At 40.4% G+C, this 26,641-nt stretch overlaps 1 protein-coding gene and 1 non-coding gene across 15 annotated transcripts in view; both read right to left on the bottom strand.

Annotated features, from left to right (window-relative positions):
* RBMS3 (RNA binding motif single stranded interacting protein 3) overlaps positions 1–26,641 on the bottom strand; it is a 1,620,164-nt gene that overhangs the window by 1,528,083 nt on the left and 65,440 nt on the right. The window lies entirely within an intron of this gene.
* LOC108177938 (uncharacterized) overlaps positions 1–26,641 on the bottom strand; it is a 148,200-nt gene that overhangs the window by 101,234 nt on the left and 20,325 nt on the right. For 3 of the 6 annotated variants that reach the window (XR_016232883.1, XR_016232885.1, XR_016232887.1), the window contains exon 2: positions 3,488–3,584. The exons of 2 other annotated variants lie outside the window; for them this stretch is intronic. This is a non-coding gene — a transcript (uncharacterized LOC108177938). The remainder of the gene's footprint in view (positions 1–3,487; positions 3,585–26,641) is intronic. One more of the 6 variants, XR_016232884.1, reaches the window with a different exon arrangement.

The following is a 26,641-nucleotide window of genomic DNA, read 5'->3' as shown; positions in this document are numbered from 1 at the left end:
CAAAATGAGTCTATCTGCCAAGTAAACCAGGTCACATCTGAAGGAAGCAGTTACTAGAACATTCCAACTCACACACAAAAGATGGGAAAATGTTAATGAAGAAACACTGCTGAGCAAAACGTTGGGTGGGTTGAAAATGACAGCTAACAGGTGAAATGTGAAGTCGCAGGGTGGTGAGGCCAGAGTGAGGAAGCAGAGTAACAAGGAACAACAAGAGATCAGCACAGCAAAGGGCACTGCTCGCGGGGTGGGAGGCCTTCCAGGGCATCCTCACTGCACAGCTGGGGCACCCTGCTTGGAACCTCTCAGGAGACAGGAGGTCAGAGTAGGCAACGGGATAAGAGCTGGTTGGGGAACCTAAAGAAAATGTAAAATAATCATATTTATAAAAGAAATGGGAGGTTTCTCTCTGCCTCTCCTTTCACTGTTGTAACTACCTCTCAAATAAATAAGTAAAATCTTAAACCTCTCAAATAAATAAAATCTTAAAAAAAAAAAAAAAAGAAAGAAAGAAATGAGAGGACTGTGTAGACGAGACCACATCTGCAAAGAACATACCCAAAGCAAGAGCGTTTCAGAGCCTGGTGTCCTGGGTTAACAACTACAGAGTCTGCCTACCAGACCCAAAATGTTCCTCCAAAGGGAAGCAGCAGTGCCATATCGTGCATGTGGCAAACCTGAGTGCAGTGAGAGTGGAGAGTTGCCTCCTGAAAAGGGAATTTAGTAAAGAGAACTCTACAAAAAAGAGAAAAAAAAAATTGTCTGAGATTTCCTTAGTGGATTTTTGTCCAAAAGGCAGTTATATAAAAATCTTACAGAAGAAAACCTCACAGCAATCCTCATCTATTATCTTGTTTCAAGGGACAGAGGAGGTAGGAAACAAATCTTTCCAATTTCCAATGACAACTTTTCCAAATACTAAGTACTTGCCACCTGGCATGTCAAAATAGAGGCAGTATCATCTTTAATTCACAAGAAAAAGCATAAAAGACACAGAAATAAATACTACTAAGAAAAACTGACCCAAAATTTTAAAACAGGGCAAGAAGGAAGTAACTCTAATATTAAAAATGGCTTTCTTCAAAAACATCACCAAGCAGCATCACAGAATGAGGAACTTAAAGGACTTAACCTTTCTGGTTGACCCGTAGCAGAATTAAATTATATCTTTCCCAAACTGATTCCTCCCATGAAATCTATTCTGTTTAGGATGAAGGTCAAGAACCAAGTGAGAATGATTTAGTGCTGCTCTTCAAATCCAATTCCATAATCATACTCTTGTCTCAAAATACCAGCTGGACATCAAAGATGAAAAGAAAAAAAGACACAAAAAAGTGTGCCACACTCTCAAGAACATTATGAAGCTGAAATACGACCATTTCAAATTCTATCATCCTCAAGTACAAATAGAATTTTCATTCATCCAATACTAAGCAAACACGGGGCTGACCGATGGCTGCGCTGTTTTCCAACCATCTCACCTTTTCACACAGAGTAGCACTGCCCACTGCTATCTCCTCTTTCTCTAAAGAACTTGACTTCTTTTGAAAAACTGCAGTGCTTACATTAAATTCTCTCCTTTCCTTTTCCGCCCATGCATAATAGCCGCTTGACTCCAGAGAAAGTAAAATTCAACAATCCATTGGTATTACTGAAAATACTTCAAAAACAGGCAGGACCAAAATAGCACAGTGGACAGGCCTTGCAGCTGTTTTGTCTCTAATAGAAGCCTAACGGTGGCTTCAACTGGGAAAATAAAGACCCTTTATTGATTATTACCTGTGCGATGATGCGCCATCAGGGGATCTGAGGAGGAAACTGTCATTTAAGATGTTGTCCCACAACAAAATTGGACCTAGGCCAAAGGATTGTACCCTAAAGAGATTTTCTCCCCAGTTCTCTTCCAAAGCATTTCAGAAGCACGTTGCCAATGTAAATTATTCTAATAGATAAATTAAGGTTTTAAACAAACATTCTTGTACATAAGGAACTAGCCAAAATGTATGGAGCATGCATCATGTGTTCTGCTTTTTGCAGAAATAAAAAGTTTATTTGTTTAAGAAATCCCCAAATTGTATAGGCAACAGAAGCAAAAACAGACAAATGAGATTACATCAACCAAAAATTTCTGTACAGCAAAGGAAATAATCAATAAAGTAAAGACACAGCCTACAGAATGGAAGAAAAAAATTTAAGTCATACTTAGGGGTTAATATCCAAAATATATAAGGAACAACTCAACAGCAAGAAAATAATCCAATTTAAAAAGGCACAAAGGACCCTGAACAGACATTTCTCATATGAATGGCCAACAACTTATAAACATTTTTTAAAAAGCTCAACATCACTAATCATCAAGGAAATTCAAATTAAAACCACCATGAAATATGACCTCATACTTGTGAGGATGGCTATTATCAAAGCATGAAAGAAAAGAAGTGTTAACCAGAATGCAGAGAAGAGGGAACCCTTGTACACTGCTGGTGAGGGTGTAAATGAATAGAGCCATTACACAAGACAACATGAACAAGCAAAAATACTAGAAATAGAACTAAATGGAGGATGGCCCAAGTGCTTGGGCCCTGCACCCCATGGGAGACCAGCAGCGCGCCAGCCGTGGTGACCATTGGAGGGTGAACCAACAGCAAAAGGAAGACCTTTCTCTCTGTCTCTCTCACTGTCCACTCTGCGTGGAAAGACAGAAAGACAGACAGACAGACAGACAGACAGACAGACAGACAGAAAGACAGACAGACAGAAAGAAGGAAGGAAGGAAGGAAGGAAGGAAGGAAGGAAGGAAGGAAGGAAGGAAGGAATAGAACTACAATATAATCCAGCAGTTCCGCTACTGGGTGCATATCCAAAGGAAATGAAATCAATATGTCAACAAGATAATTGCATTTCTGTGTCCACCGCAGCATTATCCACAATAGCTAAAATATGGAGTCTAAGTGTCCATCAACAGGTAACTGATACAGAAAACATGAAGTATATACATATCTATATGGCATACACATTTGTCCTCTTAAGCAAAAGGAAATCTTGACATTTAGGAAAACATGCATGAACTCGGAGGATATTAAGTGAAATAAGTCAGGTACCGAAAGGCAAACACTGCATGATCTTACTTGTATGTAGCCAAAAGACACAAAATTTCAGTTAGATAGAAGAAGTAAGGTCAAGAAATCTACTGCACAACACGGTGACTACTGTTGATAACAAGGTCCTTGAAAATCACTAAGAGTGTAGATTTTACCTGTTTTCACCATAAAAAATGACAAGTATGGGAAGTAAGACATGTATTCACTGGGAAGATTTAACCACTCTACAATGTGTACATATTTTAAAATATTATGTCATGCAATTTTTTGTCAATTTAAAAATACACAGAAATCCATCATCTAACCAAATACTTTGATGTCAAAAGTTAGTTTATAGGACAAGACAGAATCAAAGATGTCATCAGGTCCGACATGATATGACTTACCAGTTGTGTGATCAAGCTTGAATTCAAAGGAACCAGATGCCACCATGAGGTTGGCCGACTGACGTGCACCTTGAAATAAGGAAAAGTTGCAGCAGCTCTGAGGGAAAGAAACAATAAAAGACCCAGGGGAAAAGTCACATGGGCAGAGCCTGAAGGCAGGAAACCCAGAGTTCTAATGGGAGGCAAAGAAAGAATGGCACGGCTGGGGTCTGCTCTCCTCGAGCAGCAGCCTTGGAAGTCCAAGCTCATGACTTTCTAGATGCCATGTCGTCTCTGTCTACGAGAGTGGCTGCCTGGTATCCTCCTCCCCATTCTCATAGCGACTGAGAGTGTGGCCCACTTCCCCACCCCCACCCCCGCAACAGACAAACTGACCTGTTGAGGCTCCAACCATTGCTAACCTCTACACTGTTGCTGCCTCTTACCAAAGAGGCTAACAAGCAAACTCCCTCACAAACAGACACATTCACGTGGTTCCATTCTTGCTGATGACTTATAAAGGGACGTATGCTGTGGCTTCCAAAAAAAAAAAAAAAAAGAGAGAGATGGAGACAAACTGAAGGAAGAAGAAATGTTGCTAAGCTTCTACCTTTTCTCTTCCTGACCTGAATATGTGTTTGGTACCTAGACTTCTGGCAGGTTCCAAACTGTGATGAAGAGATGACAAGCAGGAATAGAAAGCCTATATAAGGAAGACAGAATGTAGACAACAACGCTATAAGGTTTTTAACAATGCCACTGAAGCAATTGTTCAAATCTAACTCCAGATGTTTTTGTTATGATAGTAAAGAAATAAATAATGAGTATCCATTCAGGTTAAAACACCATTAGTTAACACTACTTTGTTATTTGCAGCCAAATGTATTTCAAACAGGTTTACCAGTCCTCCAAATCCTAAAATCCCAGGTCTACAAGGCTGACTCAACAGAAGCCATATTTGTATGGCTCTACCCTCAGGCTATAGTTAAGTGTTCCAAGGGTGAGACCTGAATCAGGGTCCTTCCTGGGGTTTCACAAACTGAAGCTCAGCAGCAAAATGGACTCTCCTACACCTTGCGCCACGTAAAATGTTAAACTTGGGTTGCCAATGGCTCTGGTTTTTGGCACAGGTATTGCAGCTTAGCGTTAAGCTGTTGACTGGGACACCTACATCCCATACTGTAGCGCCTGCTTCAAGTCCCAGCAACTCTGCTTCAGATCCAGCTTCCTGTTAATGTGCATCCTGGGAAGCAGTGGGTAACAGCTCAAGTAATTCAGTCCCTGCCACTCATGTGGGAGATCCAGATGGAGTTTCTAGTTCCTGGCTTTGGCCACCCAAATTCCAGCTGTTGTCAGCAATTTGACAGTAAACCATAGAAGACCTCGTTCCGTCTCTCTCTCTTTCTCTCTCTCTCTCTCTCTGCCTTTACTTTCAAATAAATAAAAAATGAATAAATATTTTTAATTAAGAAGTAACCTGATACTGAAGTTATTAAAAAAGAAAAAAAGCCTGTCTGTAATAAGAATGGCAAAAGTCAAGAAAGGAGTAGAAGAAACACGGAATGAAAGTCCTGGTAGGGGTTCAATTCCCCAGACTCAACTATTCCTATGCCCACCTGCATACGTGCCCCTTCTAGAGTCTGCTGAGTTAACCATTCTCAGAATTCCAAATGAATCCATTTTTTCCTTTTTGCCTAATCTAGGATGGGTTAGGTTTTATCAACGTTATAACCAAAAATGTACAATCTATATACAATAGTTCATATCACTCCCTTATAGAACAACTTTCCCATGACTTTTCATTACACAAAAAAACTAATATGACCTTTCTAGGAGGTCAAAGTATAAGAAAAGGCAGAGTTCATCTTTTCTCTCTCTCTCTTTTTTTTTTTTTTTTTTTTTTTTTTTTTTTTTTTTTTAGGCAGAGTGGACAGGGAGAGAGAGAGACAGAGAGAAAGGTTTTCCTTTTCCATTGGTTCACCCTCCAATGGCCGCTGCGGCCGGCACGCTGCGGCCAGCGCACCGCACTGATCCGATGGCAGGAGCCAGGTACTTATCCTGGTCTCCCGTGGAGTGCAGGGCCCAAGGACTTGGGCCACCCTCCACTGCACTCCTGGGCCACAGCAGAGAGCTGGCCTGGAAGAGGGGCAACCGGGACACAATCCGGCGCCCCGACCGGGACTAGAACCCAGTGTGCCGGCACCACTAGGCGGAGGATTAGCGTAGTGAGCCGCAGCGCTGGCCATCTTTTCTCTTAAATCAAGGTGGGAAATGCTATCATTACTTGGGTTCGGATCCCAGTAGTGACCTTGGGTAAATTATTTAGCTTCCTTGGAACCTCATTTACATATATTTAAAACTGCTAAGACAGTTACCCATAATTCACACTCTTTTTTAGAAACCTTTTATTTAATTAGTAGAAATTTCATATGTACTACTTTAGGAATATAGCAATTCTTCCCCCTATACCCACCCTCCAACCCCAACTCTCTTCCCACCACTTCTCCTCCCTCTCCCATCCCATTCTCCATTAAGATTCGTTTTTAATTAATTTTATATATAGAAGACCAACTCTATACTAAGTAAAGAGGTCAACACTTTGCACATACACATAATATAAATAACTATTTGAGAACAAGTTCTACAGTTAATTCTCATAGTACAACTCATTAAGGACAGAGGTCCTGCAAGGGGAGTAAGTGGAGAGTGACTTTGTGACTCCTGTTGTTAATTTAACAATTAACATTCTTATGTATGATGTCAGTGATCACCTGAGACTCTTGACATGAGTTGCCTAGGCTATGGAAGCCTTTTGAGTCCACAATCTCCATCAGTATTTAGACATGGCCATAAGCAAAGTGGAAGTTCTCTCCTCCCTTCAGAGAAAAGTACATTCTTCATTGATGGCCCCTTCTTTCCCCTGGGGTCTCACTCATGGAAATCCTTCATGTAGGACTTTTTTTTGTCACAGTGTCTTGGCTTTCTAACCTGAGTTGCTCTCATGGGCTTTTCAGCCAGCCCAGAATGCCTTAAAGGCTGATACTGAGGTCAGAGTGCTGTTTAGGGTGCTGTCACAGTCAGCTGTGTGGACTGCTTCCCATATTGGAACATTCTCTCCTTTTTTTAATTCTATCTATTGTTACTACCATACACTTGATGTTATTTATATGATCCCTTTAACACTTACTCCTATTGATATGATCAACTGAACACTTAATATGATCACTTTAACACTTAAGATGGCAATATTACCACCCACCTTAATGGGATTTGGAGTCCCATGGCACATTTTTAGCTTTACCCTTAGAAGTAAGTCCATGGGAAAGTATGAAGAACTATAGAGCTCCTCCCTCTCTTATTCCACCCTCATTTTATACTGGGATCTATTTTCAATTGACTTTATATACATATGATTAATTCTATGTTAAGTAAAGAGTTCGACCAATAGTATTAAGAAGGAAAAAAAATAAAAATTAAAAAAAAAAACTCTTCCTCAACAGTCAAGACAAGGGCTGTTCAAGTCATTGCTTCCCATAGAGTCAATATCATTTCTACAGGTTTCCTTTTAGGTGCTCTGTTAGTTATCACAGATCAGGGAGAACATATGGTATTTGTCCCTTTGGAATTGGCTAATTTCACTAAGTATTATGTTTTCCAGATTCATCCATTTTGTTGCAATTGACCAGATTTCATTTTTTTACTGCTGTGTAGTATTCCATAGAGTACATATCCCATAATTTCTTTATCCAGTCTTCAGCTGACAGTCATTTAGGTTGATTCTATGTCTTAGCTATTGTGAACTGAGCTGCAATAAACATGGGGGTGCAGATAATTCTTTTATTTGCTTATTTCATTTCCCTTGGGCAAATTCCCAGGAATGGGATAGCTGGATCGTATGGTAGACTATATTCAAACTTCTGAGCTATCTCCAAACTGTCTTCCATAGCAGTTTTACCAGTTTACATTCCTTTCAACAGTGGATTAGGGTACCTTTTCACTCACATCATCACCAGCATTTGTTATTTGTTGATTTCTGTATGAAAGCCATTCTAACTGGGGTGGGGTGAGGTGAAACCTCATTGTGGGTTTTTTTTTTTTTTAAGATTTTTTTATTTGAAAGAGTTACAGAGAGAAAGAAAGAGAGAGAGAGAGAGACAGAGACAGAGAGAGGTCTTCCATCTGCTGGTTCACTTGCCAATTGGCTGCAATGGTGGGAGCTGTGCTGATCTGAGGCCAGGAGCCAAGATTTTCTTTCGGGTCTCTCACACAGGTGCAGGGACCCAAGGACTTGGGCCATCCTCCACTACTTTCTCAGGACATAGCAGATAATTGGATTGGAAGTGGGGCAGCCAGGTCTCAAACCGGCACCCATATGGGATGCCGGCACTGCAGGCGGTGACTTAAACTGCTAAGCCACAGCACCAGCCCCCTCTTTGTGGTTTTGATTTGCATTTCCCTGACAGCAAGTGATCCTGATCATTTTTTCATGATACTGTTGACCGTTTGGATTTCCTCTTTTAAAAAACATCTATTTAGTTCTTTGCCTATTTCTTAAGTGGGTTGTTTGTTTTGTTGTTGTGGAGTTTCTTGATCTCTTTATATATTCTGGTTATTAATCCTTATCAGTTGCTTGGTTTGCAAATCATTTCTCCCAATCTGTCAGTTGTCTCTTCACTTTCCTGAGTGTTTCTTTTGCAGTGCAGAAGCTTCTCAATTTGATGTAATCCCATTTGTTAATTTTGACTTTTACTGCCTGTGCCTCTGTAGTCTTTTCCAGGAACTTTTTGCCTGTGCCAATGTCTTGCAGGGTTTCCCCAATGGTCTAATAGTTTGATGGTATCGGGACATAAATTTAGGTCTTTAATCCATTTTGAATGGATTTTTGTGAAAGGTGTAAGGTAGTGGTCCTGTTTCATACTTCTGCATGTGGAAATCCTGTTTTCCCAGCATCATTTGTTGAAGAGACTGTCCTTGCTCCAGGGATTGGTTTTAGTTCCTTGGTCAAATGTAAGTTCGTTTAGATGCTTGGATTGACTTCTGGCATTTCTATTCTGGTCTATCCATCTGTTTCTGTACCAATACCAGACTGTTTTGATCATAACTGCCTTGTAGTATGTCTTGAAATCTGGTATTGTGATGCCTCCAGCTTTGTTTTCATTATATAAGATTGCTTTAGCTATTTGAGGTCTCCTGTGTTTCCAAATGAATTTCAGCATCATTTTGTTCTAGATCTGAGAAGAATGTCTTTAGTATTTTGATTGGTATCACATTGAATCTGTAAATTGCTTTTAGAAGAATGGGCATTTTCATGATACTTATTCTTCCAATCCATGAGCATGAAAGTTTTTCCATTTTTTTATGTCTTCTTCTATTTCTTTACTGTTTTGTAACTCTCATCATAGAGATCTTTGACATCGTTGGTTAAATATATTCCAAAAAATTCAAACTTTTTTGAGAATGAAGTCAAGAAAGAACACAGAATATTTTAAAGTACAAACCACTCAATAATTGTGAGTAAACTTTCTTGGACTTATACCAAGATCCTGAAAATAATGAGATAACTGATTCATGAAAAATAATAAGTGAATTTTCAGCTGTGTGTCCAAGAAGGAAATTAATCTTTGAAGCATATACTGTTTACATAGCATTTTTCATGCTGCTCAAAATATCATCTAATATTAACTCTTAAAATAAACCTATTAGGTAGATATAATGGTAGCCACACTGGAGGCAAGAAAACCAAAGGCTAAGGAAAGTCAAATAACATGTCCACTATGGCATGACTAGAGTTTGAACCCTAGCTTGTACAAATTATAACTCAATTTTTCTCATACTACAATGCCACAATAGTCAGAATACAGTCAGTGTTTTGGTTCTGTATAACAAGATTGAATGGTTATCATGGATTCTCATATGACACAAGTCCCGGGGTCTAAAATCATATTTTAAGGCAAAATTAAATATAAAGTGACCCTTGGATAGTCTCTTAATTGATCCTTATATTTTCAGCACTTCGGTCCCTAAAAGTGTGAAAGCCAAGAACTGATTCTCCTCATGTTCTTTTTTTTTTCTTTTTTAGTAAAGGGAAGGAGTACATGGAACCCCCTGGTGCAAAATGATATATTTTGTAAGCCCTTAAAATATAAATACAAAACAAACCAAGAAAAAAGAAAAAACAAACAAAATATTTTTAAGACCTTATTAATTTGAATCGTAGCTGAATTTTTACGAGTTGAATATGTATGATATGACATCATGGGTTGCTGTCCAGGGACCCCTATGTTGGGAACAGTCACCCACTCTGGACAGGATCATTTAACCTCCCTCTCCCCTTCAAGGAAGGTGAAACAGCTATATCAAAACCAAGAACAGAAAAGAAGACAAGTTCAAATATTGAAATAGGTCCATTTACTCAAAAGGGCTAAAGAATGACTTGTCTTTTGCTATGGAAACATTGCCTTTACATATCTTTATGACAGAACAAATTTTGAGGTTAAATGTTACAGATGTAACACATATGTTTAACACCATTCTGACTAAAATTCCCACAAATCATAATAGCAGAGAAACACTAAGGCAAAAAAAAAAAAAAAAAAAAAAAAAAAAGAGAGAGAGAGAGAGAGAGAGAGAGAGAGAGAGAGAACCCTTAAGTTCTACAGGCTGGAGAGCCCAAAAAATCAGAAGAGAAAGTGTAGCAACAGTGGAGAACCTTCTTTCTAACAAGATTTGTGCTACTGGCCCCTGAAAAACACAGCAATTGGAGGAAACAAGTATCCATGAAAGAAGACTGGCTAAAAGTCTCTTTAAAAAGCACGCAGATTCTCAAGACCACCACTCCATTCAAAGACTCTCTCTACTATCACCCTACCTGGCCACAGTGCAAAGCACACCCAGGGTTGTCTGCTTGGGCTGCAGTCCTCTCTAATGAGCACATTTATGTCCACCAGGACACACCCAGGCCATCTTTGCTCCATCAAACTCTTGGTGTATCTTTCTACTCAGGGGGATCATTACTCTGTCTCACCAATGTTTCCAACACACAACTCTCCTTAACCACCATTATACAAGAGGCTGCTTATAAGCCAGTACTTTGGCCTTGCCCCTCACTCTGAAACTTTACATCTTTTGTTACATGGTACCTTGGAGGAAACAATTTAATTACCCTATCATGCTTACATAATCAACTATTCTAAGACTACATATTGATTCTTATAAGTATTATAATATACTTCTAATGAAGGGGTAGAGGGTAGAATCCGATTTAACTGGAATGAAAGGAAGGACCTACTTCTTATCATCCAAAGAATGCTAGTAGATAATACCTGAGAGTAAAAAAGCAGACTGGAAATGATGATAGAAGCATATTTTTGGAAATATAGAAATAAAACTTAGAAAAAAACCGTTCTAAAAGCTGGAAATGGTTGACTGTGGGGAGTGGTAACACAGTTGGGAGAAAGAGGTAAAAAGAGGATTACTGTAGTAGTTCACTGTGAATTTTGTAGTGCTGGTCAATTTTATATATATATACATATATATATATATGTATATATATATAAAAACCTGGAGAAATAAAATAGAAACAAAATAAAATACAAAATACATATGCAGAAATCTATTCCTGTTTTCATTTTTAATTACACACACAGATTTGATTTAACATCATATTCTCTCCAACAGTGTTCAATGATCAGAAGCAGGCATTTAGCCTGGCAGTTAGGATACCTGTATCCTCATATCAGAGTGTCTGGGCTCAATTCCTGGCTCTGGCTCCTGACTCCACGTCCCCACCAATGCAAACACTGAGAGGCAGAAGTGATGGTTCAAGTATTTAGTTCCCTCCACTTACACAGAAGACCTGGATTGAGTTCCTGATTCCCAGCTTTGGCCTTGTTCAGCCCCAGCCATTGAAGATATCTGGATAGTGAACCAGTAGATAAGAACTTTCACTCTCTCTTTCCTTTTCTATCTTTTCTTTTCTTTCCTTTCTTTCTTTCGTTCCTTCTTTCCTTGCCTCTCAAAAAAAAAAAAAATCAATGACCATACAGCTAAATCAAATTAGGATGTCAGAATGATAAAGTACAATGTACTCTTTAAGCAAGTCTGAGAAAATCCATATTTAAATACTATAAACTAGGAGATGCCATATCAGTCTATGAAGCCTTCCCCTAATGGATTCTTCCACACAGCAAGATCCTCTAATATATCTAAAATGAGTCAATTGATTTTAAAATGTGATTTACATATAGTTTTACAGCAATATATTCATTGAATACAGAAAAGCAGGGCTGTAGTCACTCTGCAATTTCCACACTATCGCACTGAGAATGATACAATCATGTGAGATCGTTACCTTAAGAAAACTCAAAAGTCACTGTTAATATTTCAATCAAAGTAGCCTCCTCTCTTTTTTTTTAATATCCTCCACTTTTTTAAACAAAGCTACAAGTCCATTATTATATTCCTGTAAGCTTATGAGCTAACATGGCTATTTTGTGAATGCGTATGTTTACAGTAGCTCTAAAATACAGAATCGCAAGTATTATTAGAAGTGTGATCAACCCCACTGAGAATCGCTATGAATAAATGGCTTTAGTAGAGCTAACTGCTAAGATGTGGCACTCACTATCAACATCCAGCTCTCTGTTTTCCCTCCCATCTGCAGACTTCTCTCAGATAATGGTTCATTTGATAAATTTCATAAACCTCTGTATTCTCGTGTTGCTAAAGATCTCTCAGCTTAAGTTTATTTTTTATTAAGTCATGGTGACGATGGCCTCCTGTGTTTAACATACTATAAGGTTTCAAATTATATTTTTCCACTGCAAAAAAACAAGTTTGTAAGTACATTACATACATTCCCAAGATTCCCCATGCTTATTTTTATAAATTTATGGAGAAGTTTAAAACTATAGAAAAGCTTGGGAATATTTTAACTGTAGACACCAAATTTCCACCATAACTAGCCTAAACTGCATGCTGTGGAGCACATGGAAAGCTCTCAAAAATAGAGTTTCAAAAGTAAGTATTCCTGGGGCTGGTGCTGTGGCACAGTGGGTTAAGCCACTGCCTCCAATGCCAGCATCTCATATGGGCATTCATTCAAGTTCCAGCTGCTCCATTTCCTATCCAGCTCCCTGCTAATGTGCCTGGGAAAGCAGCAGAAGATGGTTCCAATGCTTGGGCCCGTGCCACTCACTTGGGAACCCAGATGGAACTCCAGACTCTTGACTTTGGCCTGGACCAGCCCTGGCTGTTGCTGCTATTTGGGGATTGGGGAATGAATTGATGGATAGAAGATTTCTTTCTCTCTCTCTCTCTCTCTCTCCTTTCTCATAACACTGCCTTTCAAACAGATAGATAAATCTTTTTTAAAAAAGACTATTCTTCCCATATTTTTAAGAAAGCAAAATATATAATATTTAATATAGTTTTCAGAAAAAATTTTCCACCACAGATAGTGATTGAAATAACTGGAGTAGCTAAAACTAAAATTTATTAGATAATGCCATATTCATTGTCATTATAGCCATGGTTTTATTCAAATATGTTATAATGTTAAACCATCTTCACATCAGATAATTATCAAAACAGAAATGCTTTTAAAATAACATTTTTGTTACCTATTGAATGTTTAAAACTGTACCATAAAATTATGTCTCCTTTTATTGTCATCTTAGAAAGCTTTATCTAAATGTACTAGAGTATACTATGTTTTAAGTTTAGGCTCATAAAAATCAATCTCATTCAACAGTCAGGAAAATGACTATACCAACAATGATTAGTACATCATCATCACAGAAATTCAGCGATGGTTCCAAATTTCTATCATACACTTTAAAGTATGCTTGCCACAAATGATTTAACTTGCAATAAAAGAAGATACCAAAATCTGATACTAACTCCCACTCCCAAGAACACAGTGCAATACAACCAGTATTAGCAGACGGGCTGCAATGTCTTACCAGTGTCTCCCAAGGTTGAGGTTTTGGTGAGAAAGTGGCATGGGAGACTATGAAGACAGATAGGAGGGTGAGGGCGCTTAGCCTGGCAGTTCAGATTCCAACATTCCACACTGGAGTGCCTGAGTTCCATTCCCCGTGCTGGCTCCTGACTTGCCTCTGACCAGTCGAGACCCTGGGAGGCAGCAGTGATGGCTCACGTAATTAAGCTTCTTCACCTTTTTGGAAGACCTGAATTGAGTTCCAGGTTCCTGGCTCCAGCTGTGTGTCTGTCTCTCTGCTTCTCAAACAAATAAGTAAATATTTAAAAAAGAAAGAGAGGAAACTCTACTGGGAATGAAGTCATCCCTTCTTGGGGCCAGTGCTGTGGCATAGCAAGCAAAGCATGCAGGGATCCCATGTGGGCGCTGGTTAGAGTCCCAGCTGCCCCACTTCTGATCCAGCCACTTGCTAATGTGCCTGGAAAAGCAGCAAACGAAGCCCAAGTGCTTGGGCCCTTGCAATCACATGGCAGACCCAGATGAAGGTCTTGGCTTCAGCCTGGCCCAGCCCTGGCTGTTATAACCACTTGGGGAGTGAACCAGTGGATGGAAGGAAGATCTCCCTCCCTCCCTCCTTCCCTCTCTCTTCTCTTTTTGTCTTTCTTGTAATTCTTCCTTTCAAATAAATAAATAAATCTTTAAAAAAAAACTCATGCCTTCTTTGATTAATAGCACTGGAATTCAAACAACTCCTCAGTTATTACCACGTGCCATCATTGAAACTATGGACAAACAGCTATAAGAAAGGTTGGTGAAGTAAAGATGTGCATAGCCCCATCTATCAATCCATGAACAACAGAATATCCCCATAACTTGTTTTTCACACAAGAGCTCCACTCAACCCAAGGTGGGAGAATCCAGGAAATCCCAAAGAGCAAAGAGGAAATAAATTACAATAAACCATCAAGTTCATAGATCCATTGATAGGAATTAGATGATCAAAGTCCAGAAGGTACATTTGATAAAACCCAATATCCATTTCTAATTAAAGCAAAATTTTAAAAAATTATAATATAGTTTTCATGATATACTATCCTTATTGGTGAGAGACTAAAACATCCTCATTAAAAAGAAACACTAACATCATCAAGAATGAATGCTGGAAGTTTTAACCAATTCAAAATAGGAAAATCAAATCAGTGGCAAACATACATTGGAGGTTCTTTGGCAACGTGTATCAAAAACCTAAAAACAACCCCATCTCTAAGACTTCACCCTCTGAGATAAGAAATCAGAAGTGGGCACAAATACATAGGTGCCTATAACATGGAAAAGAGTGGAACAAATGTAAATGTTGAACGAAAACGGTCAAGAAATAAACACATACGTATGCATGCACCTACCATCACCAAGTAAAATACCATGCAGTTGCTTAAAATGTTACCCTCAAATACTCAAGAATGTGGGTAAAAATTGTCATATTTTAAGTGAAATAAGCTAAATAACTGCATGACATCTGTTATGCTTTTTAAAACACACATTTATTTATGCATAGGTACATAAAACAATCTGCCTAAGATTTTAGCAATAAACGGTAAAGTTATAAGTACATTTTTTCTTATCACAGGTGTACTTCAAAAAATTCAGGGAGGGGCAGGCATTGTGATGTACCAGGTAAAGCCACAGCTTGCAATACCAGTATCCCATATGGGTGCTGGTTCAAGTCCTAGGTGTTCCATTTCCAATCCAGATTCCTGGCAATGTGCCTGGGAAAGACGAGGAAGATGGCATAAGTCTTTGGGCCCCTGCCTCCACATGGGAGACCTGGATGAAGCTCCTGGCTCCTGGCTCCTGGCTTCAGCCTGGCCCAGCCCTGGCTGTTGCAGCCATTTGGGGAGTAAACCAACAGATGCACGATCTCTCTTTCTCTGTAACTTTGCCTTTCAAATAAATAAATCTTTATCTAAAATTTCATGCAAAAATGGAACTGAAAGATAAGCTTATTTTGGTGTTCCTGCCCTCCAAGCTTTGAAATCTTATATATGAGGGACTTTCAAAAAGTTCAGGGAAATGCATACTTTGAAAAATTATGTGATTTCAAATATATTTTTGACATGGACACACTTCTCTTAAATTTCATGTTCCATGAAGATTTTGAAGCACTCCCATCCATGCTTTTCTGTTTTTTCCAATCTTTCAAAGAAATCTGTATTCCTTGAGAATTCTGAAAGCACCAAAAAATGAAGGTGTGTGCCACAACAGGTCTGTTTTCAGCAGGACAGGGCTTGGAAAAGTTGACAGTAACCAGGCCTCCTATAAGGGACACCAACGGAAACATGGGTGGGAATGGGAAGGGCCTGTTGTGACCCTGCGCTTGGAAGTCCTTGGCAAGGCAGGAGAGGAGTACCTGGGACATGCCGGAAGTACAAGATAATGACTAGCCCATGTTACCAGTGGATGGACCTTCACAGATGACTGTTGAAACAGGATGTGTCAGTTGTTCTAGTTCAACTCAACAACTCCCAAATTACAGCATGAATGATGGTCTGACAGACTATCCGACAGCGTGTTGTGCTTTCTGGCTGCTTCCTTGTACTTTCTGAAAATGTTTGGCAAGGACAAGATCTGTAAGGGATGGAGTCCACCAGAGGTCCCAAAGGGGCAGAGCAGAGATTGCCTTCATGCGCACATTCATCCACATGCAGGCCTTAGGGAAGCCCTAGACACAAAGTGGACTTTGAAGAGGGCAGTAGACAGGCAGAGTCCAAGTGACTCCTTGATTAGTCTTCAGAAAGCATAAGTTGGAAGTCCACGCTGAAATGCACCGTAACCATATCATATGTCACAAGTGCCCATCATACAGAAGGTGGTAAAGATGCGCCAGTAAACATACCTCTGGGTACACAGAAAACACCATGCCTCCAACCAGGCTGAAGATATGTAAAACATCTCACACTGCTAGACCGGACAGTGCAGCTAGAGAAGAAACCTAAGCAAGAGGTTTAAGCAAGGGGTGGAAACTGGCCCAACATGTCTTTTGTCCAGAAAATATCTGGGGATGCTTAGAAAGGTTCCTGAAGATTTTAGTAAGACTTTAAAGTTTAAAACAAACTTACTAAGAAAAAATATAAATAGATTTTTAAAATGCTTGGTCTAACTTCTTCATTTGTTCGTGGCCAACAGCGTAGCAAAAACAGAATATAAGCTCTGGGGCTTGTATTGTGGTAAAACAGGTTAAGCCGCCCTCGTGCTACAGGCATCTCATATCACAGTGCCAGTTTTGGTCCTAGCTGGTGCACTTCTGATCCAGCGCCCTGCTATTGCTCCTACGGAAGGCAGCAGAAGATGGCCCAAGTGCTTGGGCCCCTGCCACCCATGTGGGAGACCAGGATGGAGTTCCTAGTTCCTGGCTTCAGTCTCGACCAGTCCTGGCTGTTGCAGCCATTTAGGGAGTGAACCAGCAGATGAAAGATTCTCTCTCTCTCTCTCTCTCTCTCTCTTTCTCTCTCTTTCTCTCTCTTTCTCTCTCTTTCTCTCTTCCTCTCACTCTCCCTCTCTTCCTACTTCTCTCTCTTTTTTTTCTCTCTGTCACCCTGCCATTGGAATAAATAAACCTTTAAAAATAAATAGAATTTATGGGGCCGGCACTGTGGCGCAGCAGGTTAATGCCCTTGCCGGAAGCACCGGCGTCCCATTTGGGTGCTGGTTCGAAACCCAGCTGCTCCACTTCTGATCCAGCTCTCTGCTATGGCCTGTGAAAGCAGTAGAAGATGGTCCAAGTTCTTGGGTCCCTGCACCTGTGTGGGAGACCCAGAAGAAGCTCCTGGATCCTGGCTTCAGATTGGCGCAGCTCCAGCCATTGCAGCCAATTGGGGAGTGAACCATCAGATGGAAGACCTCATTCTCTCTCTCTCTCCTCTCTCTGTGTAACTCTGACTTTCAAATAAATAAATAAATCTTTAAAAAATAAATAGAATTAAAAATCTTTATATTTAAAAAAGGTGGGGCAAAAACACTAATTCCATATTTTCAAATATGTAAGTGATATTTGTAAGTTATTAAAAATAATAGGATAACTTTTGCAGACAGTTACGGAAGGTGGGTAATCTGGAACTTATATAAGTGAGCTAGATATTTTTCCTTATATTCTTCTGTCTATGAAGTGTTAAAGCTGTGATTAGGAGTTTTCTTCCACATCATGCATAGTGTGCGTGGCTTCTCTACCTTGGCACTACTGACACTGAGCTGGATAATTCTCTGCTGCTGGGGCATGTCCTGTGCATTGCATGATACTGAGTCACTTCCACGTGCCTTACCCACTAGATACCATTAGCAGTCTCCCCTGCTGAAGTTCTAACAACCAAAAACACCCCATGGGAAGAGTACCAGAGCCCCCCTTCCTTCTTATTTGTCACATATCTAGTGCCATTCTAACCACATAATGGGGTATTGCAAGGACTGGACATTACAGTTACAGAGGCTTCATGAGCCTCAGACGGTGAGTTGCTCAGACTTGAATTTAAAGAGAACAACAATGTGTGTTTTAGTTGTCTGCTGTGATTTAACCTAATTTGAGTAAAACTTAAAATTTACTGCAGGGTGTGTTAATCTTTTATCATGAAAACAAGACTATTTCATAAATTTTACAGGAAGTTTCAGTTATTCCTTATGTTCCTATAGCTGGTCAAAAAAAGAAAAGGTAGGAATATGCTAGAAGGCAAAAGTATAAAATGCTGTTTCCAACACAGACCTCTCCATAATAAGCAGATTTACATTATGGAATAATGAGTACATACACACACATATAATGGATTCAACACTAGACGCACAGAATACAGTTCTCTTTGGAGAAAGCAGTATGTGATAAAGGGGCTTCTCTTTCGCCACAATTATGGAAGTCAGTCTATGGAAATGTGTCTAGATCTTGATTCCCCGCTCGAATCTCCACCTACATCTCTTCTAAATTCCCTATATTTCCTCACTTTAACCTCTAGTAATATACTGACACCAAGTCTTTCTAAGATTTCTTTCTTAAGTATGACCCTTACATCATTTAAAAAAAAAATCTAGCATTAAGGATACATCAACACAACAAAACTGTGCAAAAATAGATACAGAAACTGTGACATTCCCTTATAAATTAAATTCATTTATTTTTCTTACTATACAAACACAGCCCCCATATACCTAAGAATTCTTATTTCCTTATTATTTCCCTTAATACAATATTACTCATTCTTTTTTAATTTTCAAATTTTTATTTGAAAAGCAGAGAGACAGACAAATATCTTCTATCCACTGCTTCAACACCCAACTGCTCCACGGCTGCCTCAGACCAAAGTTAGGAGTCAAAAAACCAATGCAGATCTCCAACATGGGTGGCAGGGACACAAGTACTTGACCACCTGCTGCCTCCTATGATGCGTATCAGCAAGAAACGATATTGACAGAAGAGGAAATGAAAGTCGAGCCAGGAATTCCAATATGGGATGTGGTTGTCCAAAGCAGTGTCTTATCGGCTGCACCAAATACCCACCCTGAGTATTATTAATTATCATTTTGTATTTGTTTAGAGGCCAGTTAGCTCTCTAAACTTCCAGTTTTCTAAAGTTCTAAAGATTAGCTCTCTTTATTGTTACTGCTCTTTATAAACCTTAACTCTCTCCTCTTGTTTCTTCCAGATTTTTCTCTCAGAAAAATTAAACACACTGGCAGCACAAGTACTAATGACATTAAAAACAAGTATGTTGTCCTCCCTGAGTTCAAAGCTCTGGGGCCGCAGCTCAATAGGCTAGTCCTCAACCTAGCGGCGCCGGCACACCGGGTTCTAGTCCCGGTTGGGGCACCGGATTCTGTCCCGGTTGCCCCTCTTCCAGGCCAGCTCTCTGCTGTGGCCAGGGAGTGCAGTGGAGGATGGCCCAAGTCCTTGGCCCCTGCACCCCATGGGAGACCAGGAGAAGTACCTGGCTCCTGGCTTCAGATCAGCACAGCGCCGGCCGCAGCAGCCATTGGAGGGTGAACCAACGGCAAAGGAAGACCTTTCTATCTGTCTCTCTCTCTCTACTGTCCACTCTGCCTGTCCAAAAAACAAAAAAATTAAATCTCTGGAGCAGGCACCGTGAAATGAAGGGACAGTAAAAAACCCTCCTCAAGCACCCAGGGAAAAGCCTTCCCTCATTTCTCCTCCTTGGAGCACCAGCACTCCAGTGATCCCGCAGCTAACACATGCGGGTCAGGGCTATGGACTCGCGAGTCTCATTCCCTGGGTCCAGATCTCTGCTGAAATTTTGACAGGTTAGGTAACTGTACGAAGGGTTCTACAGCTTCCAGGAACCCAACTATACTACTACCCTCCGGCTGCCTTGGCCTTTATCAAGCCATGGAAATTTTACATGGCTCAATCTTATATAAAACGCAGCTACTAGTCGTACCACCCTTAACAGGACTACCAGGAGCATCAAATGCATTAACACAAACAAGGTATTTTGAACTTACCAAGCACAGAATGAACACACAATGCAAATTTGTTACTACAAGTGTTTTTTCATAACACCTTTCCTTTCTCAAACTTAAACTTCAATTTTTTTTAGCTTTTATTTAATAAATAAAAATTTCCAAAGTACAGCTTTTGGATTACAGTGGCTTTTCCCCTCATAACCTTCCTCCCATCCGCAACCATCCCATCTCCTGCTCCCTTTCCCACCCCATTCACATCAAGATTCACTTTCAATTATCTTTATATACAGAAGATCAACTTAGCATATACTAAGTAAAGATTTCAACAATTTGCACCCACACAGACACAAAAAGTGTAAAATACTGTTTGAGTACTAGTTATACCATTAATTCACATGGTACAACACATTAAGGACAGAGATCCTACACAGGGAATAAGTGCACAGTGACTCTTGTTGATTTAACAAATGACACTCTTGTATATGGCGTCAGTCATCACCTGAGGCTCTTGTCATGAGCTGCCAAGGCTATGGAAGCCTCTTGAGTTTGCCACCTCCAATCTTACTTAGACAAGGTCATAGTCAAAGTGGAAGTTCTCTCCTCCCGACAGAGAAAGATACCTCCTTCTTTGATGGCCCGTTCTTTCCACTGGGATCTCACTCAGAGATCTTTCATTTAGGTCATTTTTTTTTTTTTTTTTTTTGCCACAGTGTCTTGGTTTTCCAAGCCTGAAATACTCTCATGGGCTTTTTAGCTGGATCTGCATGCCTTAAGGGCTGATTCTGAGGCCAGAGTGCTATTTAGGACATCTGCCATTCTATGCGTCTGCTGTGTATCCCACTTCCCATGTTGGATCATTCTCTCCTTTTTAATTCTATCATAAACTTCAATTTTAGAGACTTTCTCACACCCACCTGTGTTTCCTCCATCCTAATTCCAACACACAGAACAGCACAGGGCACACAGTAAATGTTTAATAAATGCCTGTTGATGATTAAATGGATTGATGGCTTACAATGTAGAGCCAAGAGAGACTAAATATCACAGCACAGTAAATTAGGAGGTCAAGAAAATGTAAACAAAGAAGATGGGCCATAAGGCATGCAAGACTCAAATGTCTAGGAAGGAATAGGGAGAGCTTTTAAGCCTAAGAGAGGGACTTGGAGAAAGAAAGGGAAGAGAAACAAGGCTGGCAAGAGCCTCCAGCTCTATACAATGACTGCTGTGTGTGAGAAAGAGGCCAGTGAACTTTCAGGAGCCCCTATGAACAGGTGAAGCACAAGTTTTGATTTCAACCTCCTCTTAATGCAGAATCGGGAGGCTGAGCAGTGCCCTGCCTGGACAACCACGCAAAGCAGACCTTAGGTGGCTCCCTGAGAGGATGCAGGTGGCTCCACTTGGACACACGGCTATCACAAGCAAACACCCTCCTCATCTCTCTGAGCAGCTGCTCTCATTTGCAGCACCCCCTTCATGTCCTAAGCTAACAGAACAGTACATACAGGGTTTGAATCTCAACTCTGTTGCTTACCTTGACCTTGGGCAAGTTAAACTGCACTGTTCTGCACTTGGTTTCTCCAAATGGGAAGTGGTGAGGATATCATCCTCCCTGATGCTGTGTGAGAAGCAGCATAAATAATCACATGTGAGACCCTTGGCACAGGACCAGGCTCCAGGCAATACCATTCACCATGCTAGGTGATGCCTACATGCCCAATCTGAAACACTTGGAAAACGGGTTATTGAAGATGGAAATTGCTCTTTATAGACCCTGGGGGTGGGAAATCGTACACTGTCACTTCAAATTATCTATTGTATTGAGTATAAGAAGTCGGTGCTATTATTCTAGCCAATAAAATACTACTATTAGAACACTTCTAAGAAGCAGAAACTAAGAGAAAGCTTGTAGACTTTGCATATGTTCATAATTGTAGAGACTCTTATCTTAACCCTGGAAGAACCCCAGAAGATGATTTAAATTATCTTCCCCAACTTACAAATGGAGAAACTGAAGCTCTGAGACAGGAAGGAACTGGCTGGAGGGCATACAGAAATAGCAGCAGAGCTGATACAGGCAGATCCAGGTTTTAAGGCATGTGAGGCCTCTACAGTAGAGGATGACCAAGAAAAGGTGTTCGAGGGTAGCACACAAAATGAAGCACAGCACTTTGGAAAGATTCTGTGCAAGTAAGAGGCTTCTCTGAAGGCTGATTTTGCATATGCAGTTCACTGGGCCACAGGATGCCCAGATACCTAATTAACATTATTTTCAGATACCCTAATTAACATCGCCCAGATACCCTAATTAACATTATGGGTATGTCCCAAAGGAGTTTAAATTGATAAACAAAAAAGCGGTCTGCACCCTAATGTTTATTGCAGCACAATTCACAATAGCCAAGACCTGGAACCAACCTAAATGCCCATCAACGATAGACTGGATAAAGAAATTATGGGATATGTATTCTTTAGAATACTATACCCCAGTAAGAAACAACGAGATCCAGTCATTTGCAACAAAATGGAGGAATCTGGAACACATCATGCTGAGTGAAGTAAGCCAGTCCCAAAGGGACAAATTCCATATGTTCTCCCTGATCGGTGACGACTGACTGAACACCAAAAAGGAAACCTCCTGAAGTGAAATGGACACTATGAGAAATGGTGACTTGATCAGCATAGCCCTGACTGCTAATGGACAACTTAATACATTATCCCTCATAGTATTTTTTTTTGTCTGTTCTACTTAATATGACTGGTTTAATTCTGTAATTATCATACAGTTATTCTTAAGTGTTGAAAATTAACTGAAATGTGATCCCTGTTGAACATGGGAGTGGGAATGGGAGAGGGAAGAGATGTATAATTTGGGACATGCTCAGGCTGACTTGCCCCAATTGGTAGAGTTGGAAACATACCAGAGGATTCCAATTCAATCCCATCGAGGTGGCATGTGCCAATGCCATCTCACTGTTCCAGGTGATCAGTTTCAGTTCACAGTTGGTCATGGTGGAGGGACTGGGAGTCAAAGGGAGCACATAGACAAGTCTAGTACCTGCTAACGCTAACCAATGGAGTAAATAAAGGGGAGAGTGATCCAACATGGGAAGTGAGATACTCAGCAGACTCATAGAATGGCGGATGTCCTAAATAACACTCTGGCCTCAGAATCAGCCCTAAAGGCACTCGGATCTGGCTGAAAAGCCCATGAGAGTATTTCAGGCATGGAAAGCCAAGACACTCTGGCAAAAAGATCTCTGTGAGTGAGATCCCAGTGGAAAGAACAGGTCTTCAAAGAGGGAGGTGCCTTTCTCTGAAGGGAGGAGAGAACCTCCACTTTGACTATGACCGTGTCTAAACAAGATAAGAGTCGGAGAACTCAAGGGGCTTCCATAGCCTTGGAAACTCATGACTGGTGCATAGGGAGATTACTGATGCCATAAACAGGAGTGTCAATTTGTAAAGTCAACAACAGGAGTCACTGTGCACTTACTCCTCATGTAGGATCTCTGTCCTTAATGTGCTGTACACTGAGGCTTAATGCTATAACGAGTACTCAAACAGTATATTTCACTTTGTGTTTCTATGGGGGTGCAAACGATTGAAATCTTTACTTAATGTACACTAAACTGATCTTCTGTAAAAAAAAAAAAAAAAAAGAAAGAAAAGAAAGAAATTATCAATTCCCAACTTGACTCTCACTGGGATTAAACATGACAATAGGTCTGATCTGATTTCATCATCATTTAAAAAAAATCATCTATTATTTTTCACTTTATGTTTCTGTGTGGGAGCAAACTGTTGAAATCCATACTTGATGTATACTAAGCTGATCTTCTGTATATTAAGATAATCGAAAATGAATCTTGATGTGAATGGAAGGGGAGAGGGAGTGGGAAAGGGGAGGGTTGTGGGTGGGAGGGACGGTATGGGGGGGAAGCCATTGTAACCCATGAGTCGTACTTTGGAAATTTATATTCATTAAATAAAAGATTAAAAAAAAAATAAAGTGAACAAGATTCAAAGTTAAAAAAAAAATTATGGGTATGTCTATGAGGGTGCTTCTGAAGAGACTGGCACTTGAGTTGGTGGGCTCAAGAAGCAGACTGCCTTCTCAGTGTGGACAGAAATCAGCCACTCCATTGCGCACATGAATGGAAAGGTGAGGGAAGGTTGGGTTCACCTTCTGTAGGCCTGACTGCTTGGGTTAGACCCTGATCCTCTCCTACCCTTGGAGCTCCTGGTTCCCAGGTCACCGGGCTCACAATGTAATCTACACCCTTGGTCCTCTGCATCCAGGCCTTCAAACCACACCAGGGACTCTGCTGGGTCACCACTTGCAGATGGCAGATGGTGAAAGCCAGTACCTTAAAGCACCTCTCCCTTTCCTTGTCTTCTCTCTTCTCATATATCTCCTCTTGGTTCTGTTTCTCTGGAGATGCCTGACTAACACAGCCTTGAAGCTTTAAATTTTATTCACTACAAGACAATTTCTCCTCTGGCTGAGGTTAGAATTAATTTATTGCATTCCACTGCAAAATTTATGGAGTGTGTGGGGCCCTGTGCTAAGGGTTCTGCAGGACACAGCACAGAAAGCATCCCCATCCTCCCCAGCCTTGCGTGTGATGGCTGGTCCACGTGTCAGATCAGTGAGATTACAGCACCCACTTATTTAATCAAATACTGATCTAGCTTTCCCTGTGAAGGAATTTTGTAGACGTGGTTAACATCGACAATCAGTTGACTATAAAGGAAATTATCCTCAATTACGTGGGTAACGCCTCACTCAATCAGCTGAAAGCCATACAAGCAAAAACCAAGGCTTACTGGAAAAGAAGAAATTCTACTTGAAGCCCCTTCTATCAACTTCAGCCTGGGTGTCCAGCCTGCTGGCCTGCCCTATGGACTTACCAAAAAGACCCAAGCCTCATGAGCCATTTTCTCAAAATAAACCTCTTTCACACATACACGTAGAAACACAAAAGCTTTTCAAGTTCATATGTATTTATACTCATACATTTTGTGTATTTATAAATTATAGATTTTATATAAATACAAATACACAATCTAGATCCAGTAGTCCCTCTCATTCATGGTTTGTTATCCATAGTCAACCATGGTCCCAAAATATTAAATGGAAAATCCCAGAAACAACCAATTTGTAAGTTTTAAATTCCATGCCATTCTGAGTAATGGAATGAAATCTCACACCATCCCACTCCATCCTGCTCAGGAGATGAATCACCCCTTTGTCCAGCATATCCACACTGTATACAGTACCCACCCATTCATTAGTCAGTAGCCATCTCAGTTATTGGGTTGCATGTCTCAGAATGACAATACTTAGGATTAGATAACCCTCCTTCTGCTTAATATTGACCCTAAAGTGCATGAATTTGACACTAGCAATTTGGATATGCTAAAAGGTAGACATGACATGACTTCTTTAAGTATCATTTCATGTTGACACAAAAGAAGGGTAAGTATAGTGCATAATATACTTTGAGAGAGAAGAAGAGATCATATTTACATCACTTATTACAGTTATAGTTGTTCTACTTTATATTAGTTATTGTTGCTAATCCCTTACTGTGCTAATTTCCAAATTAAATCTTATCATAGGCAAACAAAAAAGAGGTCTGCACCCTAATGTTTATTGCAGCACAATTCACAATAGCCAAGACCTGGAACCAACCTAAATGCCCATCAACGATAGACTGGATAAAGAAATTATGGGATATGTATTCTTTAGAATACTATACCCCAGTAAGAAACAACGAGATCCAGTCATTTGCAACAAAATGGAGGAATCTGGAACACATCATGCTGAGTGAAGTAAGCCAGTCCCAAAGGGACAAATTCCATATGTTCTCCCTGATCGGTGACGACTGACTGAACACCAAGAGGGAAACCTGTTGGAGTGAGGTGGACACTATGGGAAACGGTGGCTTGATCAGCATAGCCCTGACTGTTAATGAACAACTTAATACATTATCCCTCTTAGTAGTTTTTTTATCTGTTCTACTTAATATGACTGGTTTAGTTCTGTAATTGATGCACAGTTATTCTTAAGTGTTGAAAATTAACTGAAATGTGATCCCTGTTGAACATGGGAGTGGGAATGGGAGAGGGAAGAGATGTATAATTTGGGACATGCTCAAGCTGACTTGCCCCAAGTGGTGGAGTTGGAAGCATACCAGGGGACTCCAATTCAATCCCATCGAGGTGGCATGTGCCAATGCCATCTCACTGTTCCAGGTGATCAGTTTCAGTTCACAGTTGGTCATGGTGGAGGGACTGGGAGTCAAAGGGAGCACATAGACAAGTCTAGTACCTGCTAACGCTAACCAATGGAGTAAATAAAGGGGAGAGTGATCCAACATGGGAAGTGAGATACTCAGCAGACTCATAGAATGGCGGATGTCCTAAATAACACTCTGGCCTCAGAATCAGCCCTAAAGGCATTCGGAGCTGGCTGAAAAGCCCATGAGAGTATTTCAGGCATGGAAAGCCAAGACACTCTGGCAAAAGATCTCTGCGAGTGAGATCCCAGTGGAAAGAACAGGTCTTCAAAGAAGGAGGTACCTTTCTCTGAAGGGAGGAGAGAACCTCCACTTTGACTATGACCTTGTCTAAACAAGATAAGAGTGGGAGAACTCAGAGGGCTTCCATAGCCTTGGAAACTCATGACTGGAGCATGGGGAGATTACTGATGCCATAGACAGGAGTGTCAATTGGTAAAGTCAACAACAGGAGTCACTGTGCACTTACTCCTCGTG

The sequence above is a fragment of the Oryctolagus cuniculus genome, chromosome 4 (assembly GCF_051225735.1).
Source record: "Oryctolagus cuniculus isolate XC-2025 breed Fujian yellow rabbit chromosome 4, ASM5122573v1, whole genome shotgun sequence".
Classification (NCBI taxonomy): Eukaryota; Metazoa; Chordata; class Mammalia; order Lagomorpha; family Leporidae; genus Oryctolagus; species Oryctolagus cuniculus.
Note: the sequence above shows the minus strand (reverse complement) of the source record. Positions and strands in the feature narration are given on the sequence as shown.